Source organism: Pyxicephalus adspersus, chromosome 8 (assembly GCF_032062135.1).
Source record: "Pyxicephalus adspersus chromosome 8, UCB_Pads_2.0, whole genome shotgun sequence".
Taxonomy (NCBI): domain Eukaryota; kingdom Metazoa; phylum Chordata; class Amphibia; order Anura; family Pyxicephalidae; genus Pyxicephalus; species Pyxicephalus adspersus.
Window position 1 is genome coordinate 30,934,619 of NC_092865.1, and position 19,862 is coordinate 30,954,480.

General features: G+C 35.8%; 1 protein-coding gene across 3 annotated transcripts in view; it reads left to right on the forward strand.

The window, feature by feature from the left end:
* LOC140336657 (uncharacterized) overlaps nucleotides 1-19,862 on the forward strand; it is a 161,782-nt gene that overhangs the window by 134,927 nt on the left and 6,993 nt on the right. The gene's annotated exons all lie outside the window — the stretch shown is intronic.

Below are 19,862 nucleotides of genomic sequence, written 5' to 3' on the forward strand. Positions count from 1 at the left end.
TATGAGCAGCAGACATAACTAAATCTTGCACCAAATTTTGTGAGAGTGGCCGTGATTGATGCAGAGTCTTAAATTCACATTTCATATAAACCTGTAGGCACAGGACTAGAACTGTTGTTTTTAAGATGTCATTTATGACAACCAAACAAATATATAATTATAAATGGTGCTGCTAAGGATCAATTAATATTTGTCTATGTCCCCTATAAAATTGCATTCTTCACTTTTGATTTTATTACTATTATTACCTTTAGGTTTACTTTAATGACTCAGAAAAGCATGTCCATTTTTGATGTCCTGCTGCTAGATAAGCATATGCTTTTTCCAGTTTACTGACTTGTCAAGTTGTAGCTACAAGGGTAAGAACCCTGGAGCTTGCATTTTAACATCCTATTAGGTTTGGTCCCTTTTTACACCAGGAACCCACAGAGTTAACACATGATGTCTAGCATCTGTTATCCAGGTCAATGGTGGTCAACTGTTTGGGGTTTTTGTTTTTTCTCTCTCTTGGGAGTAAAAATTTAGAATGACACTGTATTGCTGTATTGTGACTGCATGGCATCAGACTGTACATGTCTTTGCACGTTAAGCATGTTTGTGCCATTAAGCAGAGTAAATGTACTGTATTTTTTCTCCTCGTTGTTCATTGATTTCATGGAGGGAAAAAGGCAAATGTTTCAGCACTTTTTTTCTGTTTCTTTCATTATGAGGAAGAAATTAAACATCCCTTTAAGTTAGTACTTAAAATATCAAAGACATTGTTAAATGCCTTTGAGTCACCATACAAGTAATTCACTTGTGCAAAGCAGCTCCGTGGTAAATGAAACCGTACGAGGAAGGTTTCCAAAGCTGAATAAACACAAAATTAATTAGTCTGAAACTTCCTGATGGATCCATTTAATGAAAGCCTGTTATTGTGTCAAGCACTCAACACCATGAATTTGTTTTATTGTGTTCTGTGTTGCTGGCTTTATTGAACCAACATGAAGGTTACACATAACTGTAACTGCATGAAGGCCTTCAAACTGTCTCAAGATTTGACACATCAACAATGATGTTTATGGGTAGATTTTACATGTAAAGTTGGATGGGAAATAAGTTTTGTTTTGTAACCCTGACATCGTACACTGCTGTCATACTGCAGCCAGGGATTCTGGGAAATAATGTATTGACAAGCACACCACAGTTCAAGTACCCTGAAGGAATTAACCTTTAACCAAATGTGTAGTCTCACAACTTTGTTATCCATCACAGAGCTTTAGGATTTCTATTTATGGAACATGTCCAGAAAGAGGAAGTTTCATCTAATTGGTATGATGCTTTGTTTAGCATGCGGTTGAGCAAATTACCATTGTTATATAAAGCTCTCTTTGTTTAAACCTTGCTGACATACAAATCATTGGCTTTGGTAAACAAATGATACCTCAATACTTTCAATATTAATTTGCTCTGCTTCTAGGTACTTCTGCTTAGGTTTGCTCTGTAAGTTCTAAAATTTGACTTTCATTCTTTTATATATTTTAATAGGTTTGTTGAGGCAAATCCTTTCTATTCCCGCACGCCTTTTAACTAATCGAACATTACAAGGAAAACATTTGTCACATTTGGAAATGAATTTAGCTCTGTGTTAAAGGCAGATGGTTCACCATACAGCACCATAGTAGAATGATTAGGTTCTCAGTCACTGTAGCCAATGTTTTTATAATGTCATTAGTTATCAATTAGCATTTTAACACAAGCTGCACTTGTAGTTGATTGAACACATCAATGTTTCCCAAACTTTGGACATTTGTGTATCACACTATTGTTATATGCAAACTACCCGTCTGCATTAGAGCTTACCACCACCACCTCCTACACTGCATACTGTTGGTTGAGCATTTCCTGGATAATTATGCTCCTACTCGCCCACATTCTCCTTGCTGCCTGGTTATGGATTACGTTTGGATATATTTTTTCCCTGGAAAGACAATGATTCCAAGTGGGATCTTAAAATGTATCTTAAAAATTAAGAACCAGCTCAAATATTAAGAGACACTGGGTATTACTTAGAGCCCCTGTCAATGTATTGCTGTTATCCTATTTTTGTCCTGTGACCAGTCTGGAATGAAAAGTGATGGTACACCCAAAGTTTAATGGTTGTGAACACAACAGTATGTACATAATAATTACAATGGTCAGCCCTGTGATTATGGTCGATTTACAGATTTTTTTCTTCAATTTGAAGGGATTTATAGTGGGGACCCCTGTTGTGAAAAAAGCAGCCAGATAACTTGAGTGAGCTTTATAAAGAACTCGATTGTGGAATTAGCGCTGTCTGAATTTCCCTCTGATGAGGAGGGATTTTTGTATGACCCCCATGCATTGGTTGCCAACTTGACATTCCTCTAATCTGACCAGCTATTTACGTTGAGTTTGAAGTCTAGAACTCCACCATTCCATATCTAGTAAAAACTCAGGGGAGATTCCTCTCACTTGGTAGAGATTTTCCCTCACTGCTGTTTTTATGTAACACAAAGAATCAATTTTCAATGGGACAAAAATGGAAACTGATGGGTATTACCCATGACCTATTTCACCTATTTCGTACAACAAATCATTTCTGGACATACATTCTTTGCCTTACCAAGCATATTCCAACTACCATGGTGCAGAGATTATCTGTTAAAAAGTATAGCAATTATCCACAATGTAAGTAGTGAAGTACAAAATTCCCTTCTTGTGGAACAGTGGAATCCTTATGGCTTTGAATGGGTATAGGTGGAAATAGTTCTTTCTTCTGGAAATTTGAAGGATCACTTGAAAGATTATCTTCAGTGGGAAGTCATTTTGCTATGGTGATGTCATTATAGAAAAAGGTCTTGAATAAAAACACTTATATATTATATAGATATGTATACTATTATACATATACTACAATCTAATGGTCAGTCCTGTTTTTAATAAATGTTGCAGACAGTGATGCTAAGCTTTCTTTACAAGCTGGAGCCTCTATACAGTATAAAGGAGCCATAGCTCATTTTGCCTGCACATTATCTTTTCTTGGAGCCCCAGTCAATATATACTCCTAGACACTCTAGATTTTGACAACCATTTTACTAATCAGCAGGCTGGGTGGAGGGTTGGTTAGGTCTATGACAAAGCTATAGTTCAGAATTAAAATAAATGAATGTTAGTCTGTATATTTAGGTAGGTGACCCGTGTTACTTGGGTCAAAAGACTGCCTGAACAGAACTAGAACTCTTTTGACAAATAAAATGGACAAAAACAAGACTAGTTTCATTGAATGTCTATTGAGCAAAGAAGAGAAAGGCAACATCTGAAGCAGATATGGCTCTAGATGAGCAATTACAATGTTTCAGTACTAGTCTATTGAGTAAAGCAGATAAAGCCACCATCTGAAGCAGGTATAACACTTTGTGAGATTAAACAAAAACATTTTATAATCAAACTAACATTGGATGTCAATGGAAAAACCCAATGACACCAATATTCGTAAACTGAACTTTTCTGGGAGAAATTAATCACTATATGAGAGTGATGGTAAAATAATTCATCCATCTGGGTACATTTAGCCTAATATACGAGGCAATTTAGTATGAAATGAAAAGTTTCAACAAAGACACTTGTTCCCTGATTGTTAGTGTTCTGTTGCATACACTCTAGTGTTAGGCATTGATCTAATGTCTGTGGGAACCTTTACAATTTATTTTTTTTCTAGTACACGGAGCCACTAAAAGTGCTATATTACATTATAATGTTGTTCTCAGCCTTTTACAGAAAAGCTTGCTACCTGACCTAATCAGAAGCATAACTTGAATACATGTATTGCATGAATAAGTCTTAAATAGTTGCTTGCATTTGAATACCACTGTTGACACAAAGCAATAGAGACAAGTTGTCTTATTAGTTCAAATGCTGCCTACATAAAATGTTCATTAGTTCAAAAGGTGGCAAACTGAGAGAAATCAAACAATGGCACTTTTATTTAATGAGTTTTATATGCACTGAAGTCTTAATAAAAGTCACCACCCAGCTAAATCTTTAATGTTATATTTAAAGCAACCCTATTTGCCATCTGTTCATTGGGAATATCTACCTTTTTGTTGGATGTTTCCCCACAGGTACTTTTTTTTTTTTTTTTTTTTTTGAGATGTAGAATGTATTTGTATAAATGTAAAAAGATAAAATGTTTTGACTTACCTAAGCCGCTCAGATATTTTTAACAACTTGTACGTTTCTCCTGATGTCTGTGTGTACCTGCCGTGAACTGTGGCTGGAAATAGCCTGTACTGTAAAATGTAAATTCACGCCCAGTACTACTTCTCAGCATGGTTCTGAGTTAATTTCAATTAAGCCCACAACATTAATTGTTCCTCTCTCCATTCTGTAGCTGCCTTTTCATTGCCCTCCAGTTTTTCAACAGGTTCGACTTTGAAATAGAAAGTAATGACCATGTAAAATCCTCATCTGGAACAGGCGGCCCATGGAATATATGACATTTTTATCACCTTGTTCTAAGTTCCGCTTTCAATAAAAGCACAAATTGAAAATAAAGCCTGGGGTCTGCTTAATCATTAGTAAATTAAGAATCTGTTTTTAATATCCCCTAACTTGTAAATAATGTATCAATTGAGTAGCTTGAATGCAGGAAAGTCTGCTAAATGTGTAATGAAAGTAGTTTGCTATTATTGGAGGATGCATACCAAATGCAGCAAATTCAATAAGCCAGTTGTTGTTTGGGAAAATGGTGTTATAATTAGCAGGCACCTGCAGCTGTTTTCTAAGCTGAACAGGCCTAAAATGTGAACAAAGTGGATCTGGGTGTCACAATGTGATGAACAGGTTTAATTTTTTTCTTTTTTACCTTTTTAAACATTTAACCGTGGAATATCATGTCTGTTCCAAAGGGAAACTTGTTTACCTTGCTCTCCAAAACTACATGTAGAATCCATGTATAAAACAAAAGGCCTAGTTTACTTGGACTTAAAGCATTTGACTATATTTCACTCTAACATGTATCTTAACAAAAACACTTAGGGGTGTCTTTATAAAGAGGTGAATCTCACATTCACTGAAACATTTTGTGGTGAGGAATCTGTTACTGTCATTGAAGCACATGGACCTAAGGATTTAGTGAATGTTAGATTCATTGCTTTATAAACAGATTCCTAAAGCGTATACACAGGTGCAATATTAGTCGTTGGCAATGATCTTTCACGATCCTTTCCAACGACTAGAACTGCACGATGTATGAACGAGTGCTGTACATACAGCACCATTCTGATCTATGGAGAGGGGAGGGTGAGAACGACGGAGCGGCACCCAGCTGCGCGCTCCCCCCCCCCCCTGCATTAGGATCGTTAGTCATCCATCATCCGTAGATCCGCCAGGACGGTCGTTTGGACGATCTCGCCCGTTATCAGCCCTGAGACGATTATCGGGTGAGAACCATTGGACGTGTGTACGTAGCTTTAGAAATGACCAGCTGAAATCTATTATATCCAGTAAAATGTTGCTTGCTGGCTGAATGAGTAGCACCCTTGCCTTTGCAGCAGTGGGTCATAGGTTTGAATCCTGACTAGGACAATACCTGCAAAGAATTTGCATGTTCTCCCCATATTTGCGTGCGTTTCCTCCAGGCAATCTGTTTACCTTCTACTTCCCAAAAACATGCAATTAGGTTAATTTGTTGCCCCAGTACCAACCTTGGTGTGTGTGCAAAGAACCAGAAGTGTGGCATGATTTGATAGGTGCAACATTGTTACAAAATGGAAATTATATTAAAACAAAATACATGTTTCCTATAGGATGAGCATGGGGGATATTCATTAGCCCCTTGCAAAAATCAACCAGGCCATCCTAGAGCGTATACATCACTGTGTAACTCTGGCCATGAAATATGGGCTGGAAGGGTACAGAAGTACAAACAGCAGGTGGTGGCAACTTTGCACGGGCAAAACACAAATTCATCTCAACCCTACTTGGATATCAGTGTACTGTTGGTTCTTCAAGACTTTGTGAAGTTAAAATTTAATTGTGCAGTTACAGCAAAGCGCAGTCTGTAATGTCTGATGAAAGATGAGCTCTGTTGGCTGAGGTCTATACGGAGGCCTACGACTAACCAAAACGATTTTCTAACTAAAAAAAACCTAGTTAAAATGCAGATATTTACTTAATTGTGAAAAAGGTGAATGTTTATATTTGCACATTTATTCACAATAGCAATGTGTTGTAAGGCTGATACCTATTCCTGCAGCACTGTGCCATCATTCAATCCAATCTACGGACTGGCCTTTCTTTCTAAACTCCATTAACTTGCTTATATTTGATGACCAAAGTGTTGGATGTTACTAATTGATTGATTATACAGTACGTTTGGTCTGATGTGGCTGGTATTTAGATCTGTGGACATGTCCTCTTTAGAGTCAAGGAAAGGTTTCTCAATGTACATAGCATTTTATTTTTTACTAAAGTAATGGTAGAGTTCACCAGGCTCCATTAAAATCAAAGAGTTTACTTCTGGCGCTGCAAGTTGTTTATGGAAAATTACTTAGTCTTTGATCTGTTCCTCACACATAATACCTAACAGGAGAATTCTCCCTCAAGCCATTCGTATTTAGCCGTAAATTTGATATAAACATTTTATTAAGCTGATAGAAATGTCAGCTTTTTGTTCTGCTTAGGTTTGCATGGTGTTTAACTATTTCTTAAATATTGTATAAGCCCTACTGCATTTCCCTTTATTGAGGAAGGGTGTTCTATTACAAAAGATGCCCAACCACGGGACAAATCCATTTAAGTGATGATAAAAGATAAAGTGAACAGCCCATTTAGCACTAAATACACATCATCCTAAAATTATATGAATAAGAATCAAGTATTTATTTTTGCCATCGTGCAAAAGACTCCAGGCTGTCGCTAAATTGTCATATGTAGTTATGTACACCAGGTTGTAGTTTGGTAAGTTGTGAAAAAGATTTGCAGCTGTACACCATGTACAACAGTAGTTTGTTGTAAAATTAGCATTTCCCCAGGCTGTAATATTTTAATGGGCTCCAGAGGAGTTCATTGAAGGAAAGTTAGTAGTCCAAAAGAATTTGATATTCTGATTTGTGTGCTTTGTACTTTTTACAATTTTCTCATATTCTCTGATGTAAGCATGATTTTCAATAGCAGTTGTATGGTTACTGTAAAGTGTGTGCAAAATTAGCACCATCTGTATTGAAAAACCAGATGTAACTATTTTCTAGTAATGAGTATGCAAATGTAATAACCAGACTTGGACAAATCTTGCCAGAGTTTAGGAGCCAGTCTAGTGCCAAAAATTAGTAGCAAGTATCAATGTGTCTTTCAATGGGCATATGCAGTGCTCAGCCCAAATGGCATCCGTGTACATTACCCTCCACCCAACAATAACCAGATATAGTTATGTAAAGATGTACACACCCTTTGAAAGTTTTGAGTGAGATTTTTTTTTGAGCATTTTTTCCTTTTTATTACTTAAGCAAAAATATAAATGGATGTAATTATGTACCCTGGAAAGAGTACATGCATTGGCATCAGAGCTTAGCATTGCTCACTTTAGCAGAAATTACTTAAAATCCCTCCAAAACATTTCAATGAAATTAAAATCAGGCTTTTGATAAAGCCAAGTCTAGAACAACCCATTTATTTTTTTTTGAGACATTCATTCATGAATTTACTAGTGTGCTTTGAATCATTACTATGTTGAAAGATCTATTTTAACTTTAATGTCAACTTTCGATTTATGTACAATTTAGAGTTACCTTGATGATGAGGTTTCTCTTAGTATTTGGTCTATAATTTGCCAAGCATGTTTACTAGTACTGTGGTCAAACTTTTATTGACCTAAGGAATATTGTACCTGAAAGGTTTAGTCTTTTCTTAAAGTATTCTATGACAAACTGGGCTTCTGTTTTTTTTTTTTTTGGGGGGGGGGTTTGTACAGTTTTGGGTTTTTTTTTTTTGTGCTTTTTGGACAGCAATTTTTTTTCATGGCACACTTTCTATGCAAGTAAAATTCCATTATTTTTTTTTTTAATGTATATGCATCCCCTTATTTACCATTGCAAGAGTTACCCATGGTCAGATGCCACGATGGAGTATTGGGGTTCTTAGAGATGTTTTTCAACATCAGTCGGCTTATGGGCTGTGTTTGCATAGTCAGCCATTCTTAGACAAATGAGCAGTTGTTTGAATTCTATCCCATTTTTTGGTTATTTTTATCATCATGATTTTGGATGTCTTTGGCCTTGCTATACATCCAGGAGAGGCAAACCGCTACACAGATTAATGCTTTTACACATGTTCCCTTTGTGGTGGTAGTGTGGCTGGAAGTGACATGATGGAATTGTGCCATCACCCCACTGCAACAAACCCACGCGCAAACACGTGCCCTAAATGGTTCCCAACTGCTCCCATTCAGTTGAATGGGACTGTAGGGGATTGCAGTTAAGCTTGCAGTTCACGCTGTGGTCAGGAACAAGTCTGAAAAGAAGTTGGCAATACACTACAAGTGTCATTGGCAAAGAGTTCCAAACCCACAATTTTGGTGGTTAAAAGATGACCTGGCACCTCCTGTATACTTCCTAAGAAAGATTAATTTCTTAGGCACCTTACATTGGCACCTACTCTAGAACCCTTTTTTTAAGGGGGGGGGGGGTAAAAGTAGTGGCAAATACAGAAATATACTTATTCATTCTCATAATTTCAAAAAGTGCGTGAGGAAAAAATATTTCCACATATAATAGCATGCAATGCATTAGTGGTAACAATCACTTTTTAGGTTTTGAACCTGTTGTCTGTTATAGATACAAAGTAACATTTGCACACAATGCAGACTTTTCACATATTAAACTCCCCTACAGCCTCTACACAAAGGTGTGATTGCATTGTAAGAAATAGTTTGTGGCTTTACTTCTGCAGTTGTGTAAAGAAGTACAACATACAGTATTTTTATGTCCTAAGAAGGGTTCTTTAAAAGAAGATTAAAAAAAATCCTTGGCAAGCTGGAACTGTTCGTATTTTTGTTGTATTTTTTATCTCTTATTCATTTTTAAATCAACACAGCTTTTTACAGTAAATTAAATATATTTCATCCTATTGTCTGCTTTCCAAACAAACACTTGTTATTTTCTAAATGACTTTATGGTAAAATATGCTTTATTTTTCAATCAGAATTTTTAAATAAGGAACCACAGGTGCAAATTAAAGTCAAAATGAATCTACAAAGTGCACCCATCATTTGACCTGTTAATTAAAAAATGTAAAGAACCAGAATTCCATTTCAATTCCAGAACAGAAGGACAATGTGTTTGCTCATTTAAACAATGTGCTATGAGTATTATTTAATTAAGATCTGGGGTGCAGCTGTTTTCAGAAAAGCTGTTTCATATGGCAAGTCTTGCTCCAACACAGATTTTTTTTTTTTTTTTGGGTGCACAGTACAAAGACCGAGATATGCCAGGTGCGAGTGCAAGGAACTCTGAGCACTACAAGCGCCAACCTACTCATCAGCGCAGTACAATGGACCATACAGTGCCAAAAATAATATAACAAACTAATTAAACCTAGTTCCTTTTAAAGAGAGAAAGGTCATTGCTCTAAGGCATTTGCATTATGAAATTAAATTTGTTGGAAGTCAGATTGCAGAAAGCCTTTTATAATGTAAGGTGCATATTTGTTTTCCAGGTAAAGACAAACAGCCTAGTCAAATGAAGTGCCTTATTGAATGGGTACTCTTGACATAATGCCTTATTAAACTTGAAGTAGATAAAAGAAGAGTGAAATTGTCTCATTCTTACGCACATGTTTTTATATTTAAAGTAGAACTGCAGTGCTCATTCTGGCAAGCTTTCTATCCCAGAAGACACTATCGTATGCAATAAGTTACACAGTCTTACATAAATCCTTGGCATGCCTTGGTGCTGGGTCCAATGGGTCCCGGTGTAGGGAATAAGGTTCACCGAGGCTAGTCAATCAAGATGGTTGAACACACTGAACCAGAAGACCAGGGGCAAAAAATACTCTACCCTACTCTACATACTCTAAGCAGGGTGATGTAACTTCCACGTTTGTACATAAACAATACTTTGTCCAGACACAGAATTATGCTGAGACTGTATATTGGGAATGTAATATTCAAGTGTAATTTTTTTAAAACCTACATATTGAATTAAATGGTATCCCGCGATCCTTCCTTGAAGGTCCTTGTTCAGGATTTCCTGTAATATACCGGAGCAATGTCATCATAAGATACATGGCTACGTGTCTCTGTTAGGAACCTCCTATGAAATATGCCATTAGGCAATCGCTGGAATACATGTATGTAGACAGAACATGGCTTCAAGGAGGTTGCAGGAAATTGAGGTTTGCATTTTTGTAAAGCTTTGCTGAGTCCGCAGAAACAGGTTCACCTTAATACTTCCTTCCCCATCAACACTTACCTTTCCTTTGCTCCCCCTGCACTATAGTCTGGCAATAACGGTAAAGAAAATACTCTAATGATTTCGAAAATGGCCATTTGTGTTTTGCAATTACTTCATTGTGTTTTGACCTCTGTTCAACCTTTTTTTACAGCATTAACAATTAAAGGCTGTATGCTAAATGAGCATTTATAATACTGACAACAAGTGTGTGATGTTCTTTCAAAATGTACTACTATAATTTACTATAGTAATAGGTTAAATTTGGCAGTATTATACATGCGTAACGTAACTAAAAAATCCAAAGCAGGCCTGCTTCCAAATATTACATTTTACATTAATTGCAGAGGAAATTTGTCTGGGCATGATTGGTACATTCCTTGAGATGAAGGCTTAAGGTTGACATTTTATCAGATAAACTCTGCTGATCACATGTTCTTGATAACCTTCCTGTACAACAGAGAACATCTGCCGCCTGGGAACAAGTATACATGGCCTGATAGCTAGTCTAGGATGCATAAAGACTTTTGGAATAACTGCACATTGTAAGCCTGACCATTCCTTCTGCCACTAAGTTAAAGAAAGCATTTACATTTTGCAATATTAAGTAGTGTCAATAGAGGAGCAATGCATGTGTGTGCTGGTGTTTATAGTAACAGCAGTATTAAGTACAGAATACGTATTACCTACTTTGTCTAGTAATACGTGGTGTACCATCTTCTGTTATTTAAATGTCTAAAGCAAGCATGTTTTGGCCAGAGAGCTGGAACCTTGGTTAGATTTTAACTGAGGTCCAAATTGCCAGTTGTATATTTTCCCCTCCCTTTATAGTAGGCTTGAAGGAAATATTATCTGTAACAAGCTGTAAAAAAACATTTAAACAAGCCATCACTCACCTTTTTAGCTGCTTTAAATGTGAGGTTATTCATTCTGTTAGATCAGCCATTCTCAACCAGGATTCCGTGGAACTTCCAGAGGGTACAAAGGTTTTTTCAAACTGTGGCTAATAATTGACCACCAATTTGATGATGACTGCCTAGTTGTTGGGCTAACACTACTTGGTAGAACCAGCTGCATGACTCCAATGATGATTTTCGGTGTCTATAAAAGTGGCCTCTTTTTCACTGGCCTCAATTTTAAGAGCCTTTTTTTCCCAATTGACCTGGAAAAAATGATTTTGGTAAGGGTTTCCTAAGACCTAGACTATTTTTTTAAGGGTAAAAAGGTTGAGAAAGGCTGACTTTGTTTTGATATACTCATCTATTGAGGATCGACGACTAAAATTGGGGGAAAAATAAATACAAGCTTAATCTACTTGGCAATCAAACCCAAAAAAGGTTTAACTCCATTAGCCTAAACAATCAGCCTGCATCAGCGTGAATTCTCACTTTACATGGGGTAATTTAGTTACCATAGTAAAAGTAGTTTTAGAAAAATCACTTTTTGTCGACTTTTTTTAAGAAACAAAACATAATAGTTTATGGATTCACTTTCATATAACATTCGAGTTATGTGGCCACTGTAACCTTAATATTCTTAGCATGTACCTAACTAATTAGGCCATTTCTCTTATTATAAAATTATAATTTTTCTGTGCTTTTACTTGCATTATCTTATGTTGGTGCCAAGATCTTTTTAAAACAAAAAAAGATTGTGGTAGTGACAGGCTACGTTTCCTAAGCTGACTTCAGCAAGCAAAATTACTACTTTTATAAATGATTGTAGACTACACCTTGGCTACACATAAATTATAAAAAGGTGAGATTTCCTATGATGTATATGCTTACAAACATTATGACTTTATTGTCACAAAGAAATGTTATCTAGGCCTTTATGGTACATAGAATTAGAAATAATTTGATTGTAAAAACATAAATTATAGATAATCAATGGACCCAAAGGCAGAATTATCAATTTAATGTACACAATTGTATTGCGGTTTTGGTCTTTTCCTCCTGCCGTCCAACGTCACAAAACGTCTGTGTCAAAAAGATGCCTGAGGTCAGCAAACACTCCACAGCAACTTCCTACAGCTGTAACTCTGAAGCTACATGACATCTTAACCTTTAAAAAACTGCTTCCAGTCAGCATTTAAAAACACCCAAGTCTTACTTGACCTTTACAATTTGGTACAAATTTATCAGAGAAAAAAATGACGTTACAACAAATTGTTTTCCAGCTATGGCCTTTTTAAAATGTTCATTGTGTACTGTATTTTTACTTTACCTCCACCATATTATTTGCAACCAATCATTAATCACGAAAGATAAATACCTGATTTTTATGATCTGGCTGGTTTTAATAGTTTTGCTTCATGCCTGTGACATTTAAAACAGTCATTTTGCTGAAATGTAGATCAGATTTGTACTATAATATGCATAGAAATTCAGCTTTTTTTTTATTATTTGAAAATGTTATAGTTGTTGGCAAGTCTATGTGCCGGTGTGTGTGTGTGTTTTCTGCATTTGTAACGTTTTGCTGGTGGAAAAGGTAAAGATGAAACGTTACAATTATTATTTTGTTGTCACATGACTACATTTTGGCTTTTTGTTTTTTAAGAACATTATTTTGGACACTGTAAAAGACATCTGCGGAAAATAGAATCCATTCCTGGAAGCCTAGCAATACTCTTATGAATTAATAAAATACATGTATTTCTCTGGAATGCATGAGAGCGATTCTAAAGTTTCAGATAATTTAATATGTCCTTGATTCCTTTTCTTTAAAAGAGACTCTGGACACTGAATTGTGAGTTTTAACCTTTCATGTCACCTTTACTGTAGAATTTGCAACACATGTTATTAGGACTTGAGTGCCCATAGTTTTGTATATATTTGCCCAGGTGTATGAATTTTTTTTGTTCATGCTTTTGTTAATATAGAATGCTATGCATGTCATGTGTATATTAAATTGTAATAATTAGAGAAAATTCATTCTGAACAAAATATTTTAGATCTTGCTGCAGAATGTTTGGTTGGGTATCATAATATATATTTAATTGCCACAAAAATAGATTGTCATCATAACCCCATGAATGCGTAAAAAATTGGGGTCTTCATTAATGAAATATTACCTAATGTGAGAGAATGCATTTCAGGTGCAACAAAACACAAGATGTTTAATGTTTCTTTCCAAAGCAACAACAGTCTGAATTACCAATCCCCTGCCAGAAGCTGCAGAGTGGAACTTTGCTCTCTGTAGGAAAGCGGTTCTCATTGAAGGGATGACCCTTACATAGTCAAAATACAGCTTTGCAATTCGCAAATCTCAAGCTACAGTCGATTGGGGGGCTCTGACTGAGCAAGGGATGTGATAGACCTCTGCAGATAGACCACTGCTTCCACAGAGGGTACAAGGGTCCACTCTGTAGTATGCTGGCAGGGCAAGGTGCCAGAACTCAAGCTATAGATGTTTGTTAAAACAAACTGTAAGACACTTTTTTTTTTTCAAGCATCTGGGATATATTTGGCTAATTTTAAACCAAAGGATCAGTTGAGATTTGAGCATATTTATGCCTATTCTTTCCTGGCATGGAGTGACTATACCAGAATTTAAGCACATCTATAACTGGCACTGTGTTTTTTGTTATTTCTTTAAAGTAAAGTACATAAATGCCAGATTATTTTTTTTGTCCTTGTCAGAACCAATATTCAAACAAGAATAAGTTAACCTACATAACCTATATAATAATAAATTCTGGCTCCTAAAACTCCACATTCTCAAATGTAGGTACAAGTTTTAATTGTTGCCAATACCGACTGGGTATTTCAGTCTTACTAAAATTGTATTATTTATTATTGCAGCCACCACTATTGTAACTTTAAATATATGCAGCTTTTCATGTTAAGGAATTACCCTGCAGTCCATAAATTTACCATGAAATAGTCTGAACTTTATACCTGCATTTAATGAAGCTCTCTCAGTATAAAAACTAGCAATGTTATGGATGAATTCCCTTGTTTAAAAATCGCCCAGGCAGGACTCCTGCTTTAAACAATTATAATTTTGTTTACAGCCTTGCATAAAACCTTGGTTTCCATCCTGAACTGTGCTATTCTATGCTCGAGGCCCACAGTTTTTGATCTACTTATTATATCTGATTGCTGACTGGGAGGTAAATGACAACACTTCAGTTCCCCACCTCGAACTACAATCTATACCAAATGTATGTGCTTAAATTAAATTTATTATATTTTGTCAGTTTAGCAAACTTCTTTAAGACTTAAAAATCTATTACCTAAAAAAAAAATATATATATATATATATATATATATATATATATATATATATATATATATATATATATATATATACCCGGGGTTGCTTCAGTTGGTCAGGTCTGGGTTCAGCAATATTATTTGCCCCAAAGATGAGGTAAGCTGCTACCCGAATATATTGAACACCCATTTTTTTCTATCTATGAGCATATATCAAAAATGATAATTCTCCATAGAACCCAGACCTTAACCCCACTGATTTGCTAGCCAAACCCATTTGGTTAAAGGTGCCTTTATAATCCACTGCTTAAATATATTTAGTATAATGACAAACTTGGAAGTTTACCTACGTCAAGCATTACCAAGGTAAGTAATTTTCTGCCAAGTCCAGTGTTAACATTACAGTGACATGGGTATAAACAGATACTTATATGCCATACTGTACAATACTGGTTGCTTTCAGTCTCTTTGAAGTCTGTATGGCCCTATATAGACCCAGTAGACGAGGATGGGCAATGAGTGACCCTGATCATTACATAGTATATCTGCTTTTGCTATTGAGCTCTGCAAACAGGCTTTTTCAATCAAGTAGTTAATAGTTTGATATACAGGTTGAAAGGAGCCAGGAACTCAAATTTCAGTGTGTAAATGTAAATATGAATAAATCTTATGGAATATTTCAGATCTATCTCAAAAAGGAAAAAAAATATTTTAACAATGTTTTACCCTAACCTATTTTGGAGGAACTTCTGCAAAGAGAAATACTTGGGCTGCTTGGTTGCCATGCTGATTCAGTAACTTCAATACCCTGAGTCATTGACCCCAGATCGTTAGATTTCAACACTATTACTGGAAATATAAGATTGTCATGAATATAATAAGTTTCAATAGAACAATATGGTTTATATTATATACTGGTTCACTTAAGATTGCTGTTTGGCGAGAATAGTAAATTCCACATGATGGATAGAAGGGGTCATGTATAAACTAACCAATTGAACTATTGAACTAATTTTTTTTTTTTAATTGTTTTAAATATTTGTGATCAAATAACATTGTATTTGTTTATAGTTTGAGATCAGCTTCATTTGCTTGATTTGTTTTGGTTTGACTTATGTACCTGCACTGGATTCTAACCATTTTTTAAAAGGTTGTTTATAGTCTGACTAGATTTTATTTATTTTAACATCCCAGTCTATTTTTATTTGTACTTCTGCTAATGGTATCCTGTTGTTTGGGGCTAAAAATAATCCATGGTTGGATGTAGATTAAAATTAGGCTACAACTAAGCATTTACTCTATATAAATATGAATTTATTATCACAATTATAACATCAGCAATTGGACCTAAAATTGTTCTCTTGCACTTATACAAACATATACACTGTCTATGTGCTTACTTTATATCATTTTACCATATGTTGCTTTTTCAATGTTACATTATTCCAGAGCAAGGAAATTTAGATTATATAAAAAAACTGAAAAAGCTAGCCATGCATATAGTTAGCACAAGCAAACTAGTGCTAGCATTTCTTGATTCTGTTTCCAGTCTGTCAACTGGGACAATAGAAATATCAGACGACAAAGCAAACTAGACATTTTTTGTGCTGCTTTAGTGTTAACAGTAATTAACGTTAAAGTTTACTTGAACAAAAAATGTAAGCCAACAAGTTAGGTGAGGCTCCTTTAACTGTAAGTCTGCCAAATCTAAAATACAGTCCTCTATAAGACAGTCAACAGCTACTGGCTGTGTAGATGACTGTTAGACGTGACAATAATAAACATCTAATGTTCTGGTCTGTTTGATTTATTATAGCTAAGTATAGCCTTCAGCTCCTGGGTTCCCTTCAATTTGGTGCAGCCATGTCAGGTCTTGACTTAAGGGATGTCTGGTGATCGCTATTTAATGTGAATTCTTTCCATACCATACTAAGGCTAATGGTGTTTGTTTGGCACAATAATCTAAGTTATAGCATGCTAGTGTTAGGTAATAAATGAAGTTGTAGTAAACATGCAATACTATTGTCCTCATATGTGTGACATAAGGATAATGAAATTAAAGTATGTGCCTAGGCATAACTCAAATGAACTGCCATACCCCACTATCCCCTTCTTGAGCCATCATTTTTCTTTATACCTTGTTCCTGTAGCAAGATTTGTTTTAATAACCTGCAAAATTATGCAATAATGTTATCATTAAGGTGCTCCCAGAATATGTTTTTCCAAGAACCCCACATGCAGTGTATTGGCAGGCTCTTGGCACGCAACACAATTTGCTGGGAAAAATTAGTTTGCATGTAAATAAAGGAGGTTGGGATTTAGTGTAGGTTTCCACAAAAAGCCCTGTCAAAAAACTATATGAGAACCAATATCACATATTCTAAGGTATACTTAAGTGAAACATTTTAGTTTTGCATGAGAACTCCTATTCCAATCCCAGCTCCAATCCCATTAGATAAATGAGATGGGTGTCTAACTCTAGATAATAGAATAAGTAGAATAATATATAAGTCTAACTCCTAGATAATTCTTTATCCTGCCACCTGAGTGTTTTATCAGTTCACACATTCCTGGTATTCTATTCTGAATGACCCTCAATCTATTGCGTAGCTTTTTATGTGTATCTGCTGATCAAAGTAATGACCTCCAAGATATTTATTTTGACTGTTTGTCGTCATGACTTTTAATGGACACTTGAAGGATGCCCTTTTGTACCCATTTACTTTTTAATTTGGTTTAAATACAGGTAGTTCCCGGGTTACATACGAGATGGGGACTGTAGGTTTGTTCTTAAGTTGAATTTGTATGTAAGTCAGAACAGGTACATTATTTTAATAAATGCAATTAGGACAGATGTTTGTCCCAACATAATATTAGGCAGCGTGGTGTCAGTTACTGTGTAAAATCCTCACTGTGAGGTAATCACAAACAAAGCAAAAAAAAAAAATTTAGATATTCATTAACTCTGGAGCAAGCTGTGCTTAGATATGCAAAAAGAAACAACTGCAGAGTTTCTTGGTCATTAAAGAGTTACAAGAACCTGCAGAAGAGATCACCCACAACCTCCGTTGTGTTTAGCAAAAGATTTTTTCTGCAAGTCATGCAAACCATCCCCCTCCTTCAAGCCTCCATCCTGCACACAGTGAGCAGGGAAGCCCCGTTCCTATCTAGGAGGAGTCTGTACGTCTGATATCCTTAACCCGGGGACTACCTGTAATTGTTATTTATTTCCCCCAATTCCTGCAGGTTTCCTCTTCTCCATGTGACCAATTTCCCAAGGCTACTTCCCTTTGCTACCATTTCCAGCTCTCAAACCTTATCACATACAATGCAGGACCAGCAGTCCCGTATCGTATGCCTGTTTAGATTGGGCCACAAAACATGTCCTTAAGTATCCATTTATATATGTAAAAACTCAAATTATACTTCCATTGTACAATGTGATTTTCTGTGTTTTACTTTATTATACCTAAAATGCTGAAGCAGATTTTATTTTTACTTATGACAATGAATTGCACTCCTTTTTTTAACAAATATTCAATATTTATCAAAGAGTATGCTATGATAAAACTTTAAAAGTAATAGCACTCTAAAATCTAGGTGAATGCATTTACTTGATCATTGCATTGCCATAATTCTTAAACACTGATAACACACAATAACCCCCTACTCATTATCCTGCAGAAGGAAATAGCAGGTGCTCACAAGGTTATATCAGGTTTACTCACCTTGGGCATGCAGCTTGTGACTCATACTTCAATGTAAGCTCCCTGTCACCTGGATATGTTGTTTCAGCTAATTATGACACACCCTATGGCACATTGTTGCTTAGAGATATAAAGTGATCTTTTGTTATGCCTAAAGTTATTTTATTATCTTTGGGACGATGCATATCTATTCAAAGTACATGTTTATATTCCATGTGTACACACATGTATTTTAGACAGCACTTCCCTTCAACCAATTACTGGCAAAATTGATGAATGTCAAAATAGATTGAGTTTTTTTTATGTTCATGCCTTTAAAGAAGACATATCACAATTGTAGTCTTAAAAATTGGTGCTAATAATCTGGTGGGGTCATGTAGAGGATAAGCATACTAGATGGTGTAACAATGTTTAAAGACACATTGGAGGCCCAAGTGAAGTACTAGGAAAAATTTGTTCATATTTTTAAGCCTGTGGTTTGAAATGCAGACAGCCTAGAGGATTCCAGCTGCATGGGCTCTTTGGCCAGAGAGGGGAGTTAGCCTGAACTCCCCTGGTTGGGGGACTTGAAGGTGCAGCAAGTGTGGAATGTCTTTCTGTGTGGCACTGGCCACATTGACATTTATTTTCTAATCTTAGTTTCTACTGAAGGAGGTGGACCCTGTCTTAGAACCCGCTAAACATTGCACTTCCCTGGGACCACCAATTGGATATGAACCTTTGGTGAAGACTTTATCTGATTGGTGGCCGTCAAAAAAACTTGCCAACATATTGTATTGCATAATTGGCTCCTAATTTGAGAACGGATCAAATCCCTGTGATGAATGTGTTTCTTCATGTATGTTTAACATCTAAACAAAAGCCTTAAATGTTGCTTTTCAGAAAAGGCCAATCTTTTAGATGACAAAGCTTGTTGGTAGAGCATATCGGTGCACTGAGAACGTATCTCTGTGCAAAATAGAATTTCTTTGATGGTAGCATCAATCATAATTGCCCTTGAGACAGCTGCACCATTAACTTAAGTGATACACATATTGCATCTCTTTTAATTATCAGGCCACGTATGACGGCATAACCATTATACGATCACATCTTCTAGACAGCAATGTTTAGCAATTAAGCAATGGGTGTCCCAGTGGCTAACATTCCCCCTGGTCTCCCTGTGTTTGCATGGATTTTTTCCAGGCACATCCCAAAAACATACTGTTTGGTTAATTGGATTCCCACCTCCAATATTTGGATAGTTTAGAATAGTATTCTTTGTATTTGTTTCCCTTTTTGGTTTATTTAATATTTATATACTATAACTTTATATTTTATTACTACTTTGTGGTTTTCTTACTGTGACAAGAGGGTCCAGCATAGTTGAAAGACATTTCAGTAACCCTCGGGGGCATTTTAAAGTCTGCTGCTCCCTTAAATTCAAGCAAACCTTATATATGTGCTTTTTCCATTGTCTCCAATGCGTTCATAAAAAAAAAAAAAATACT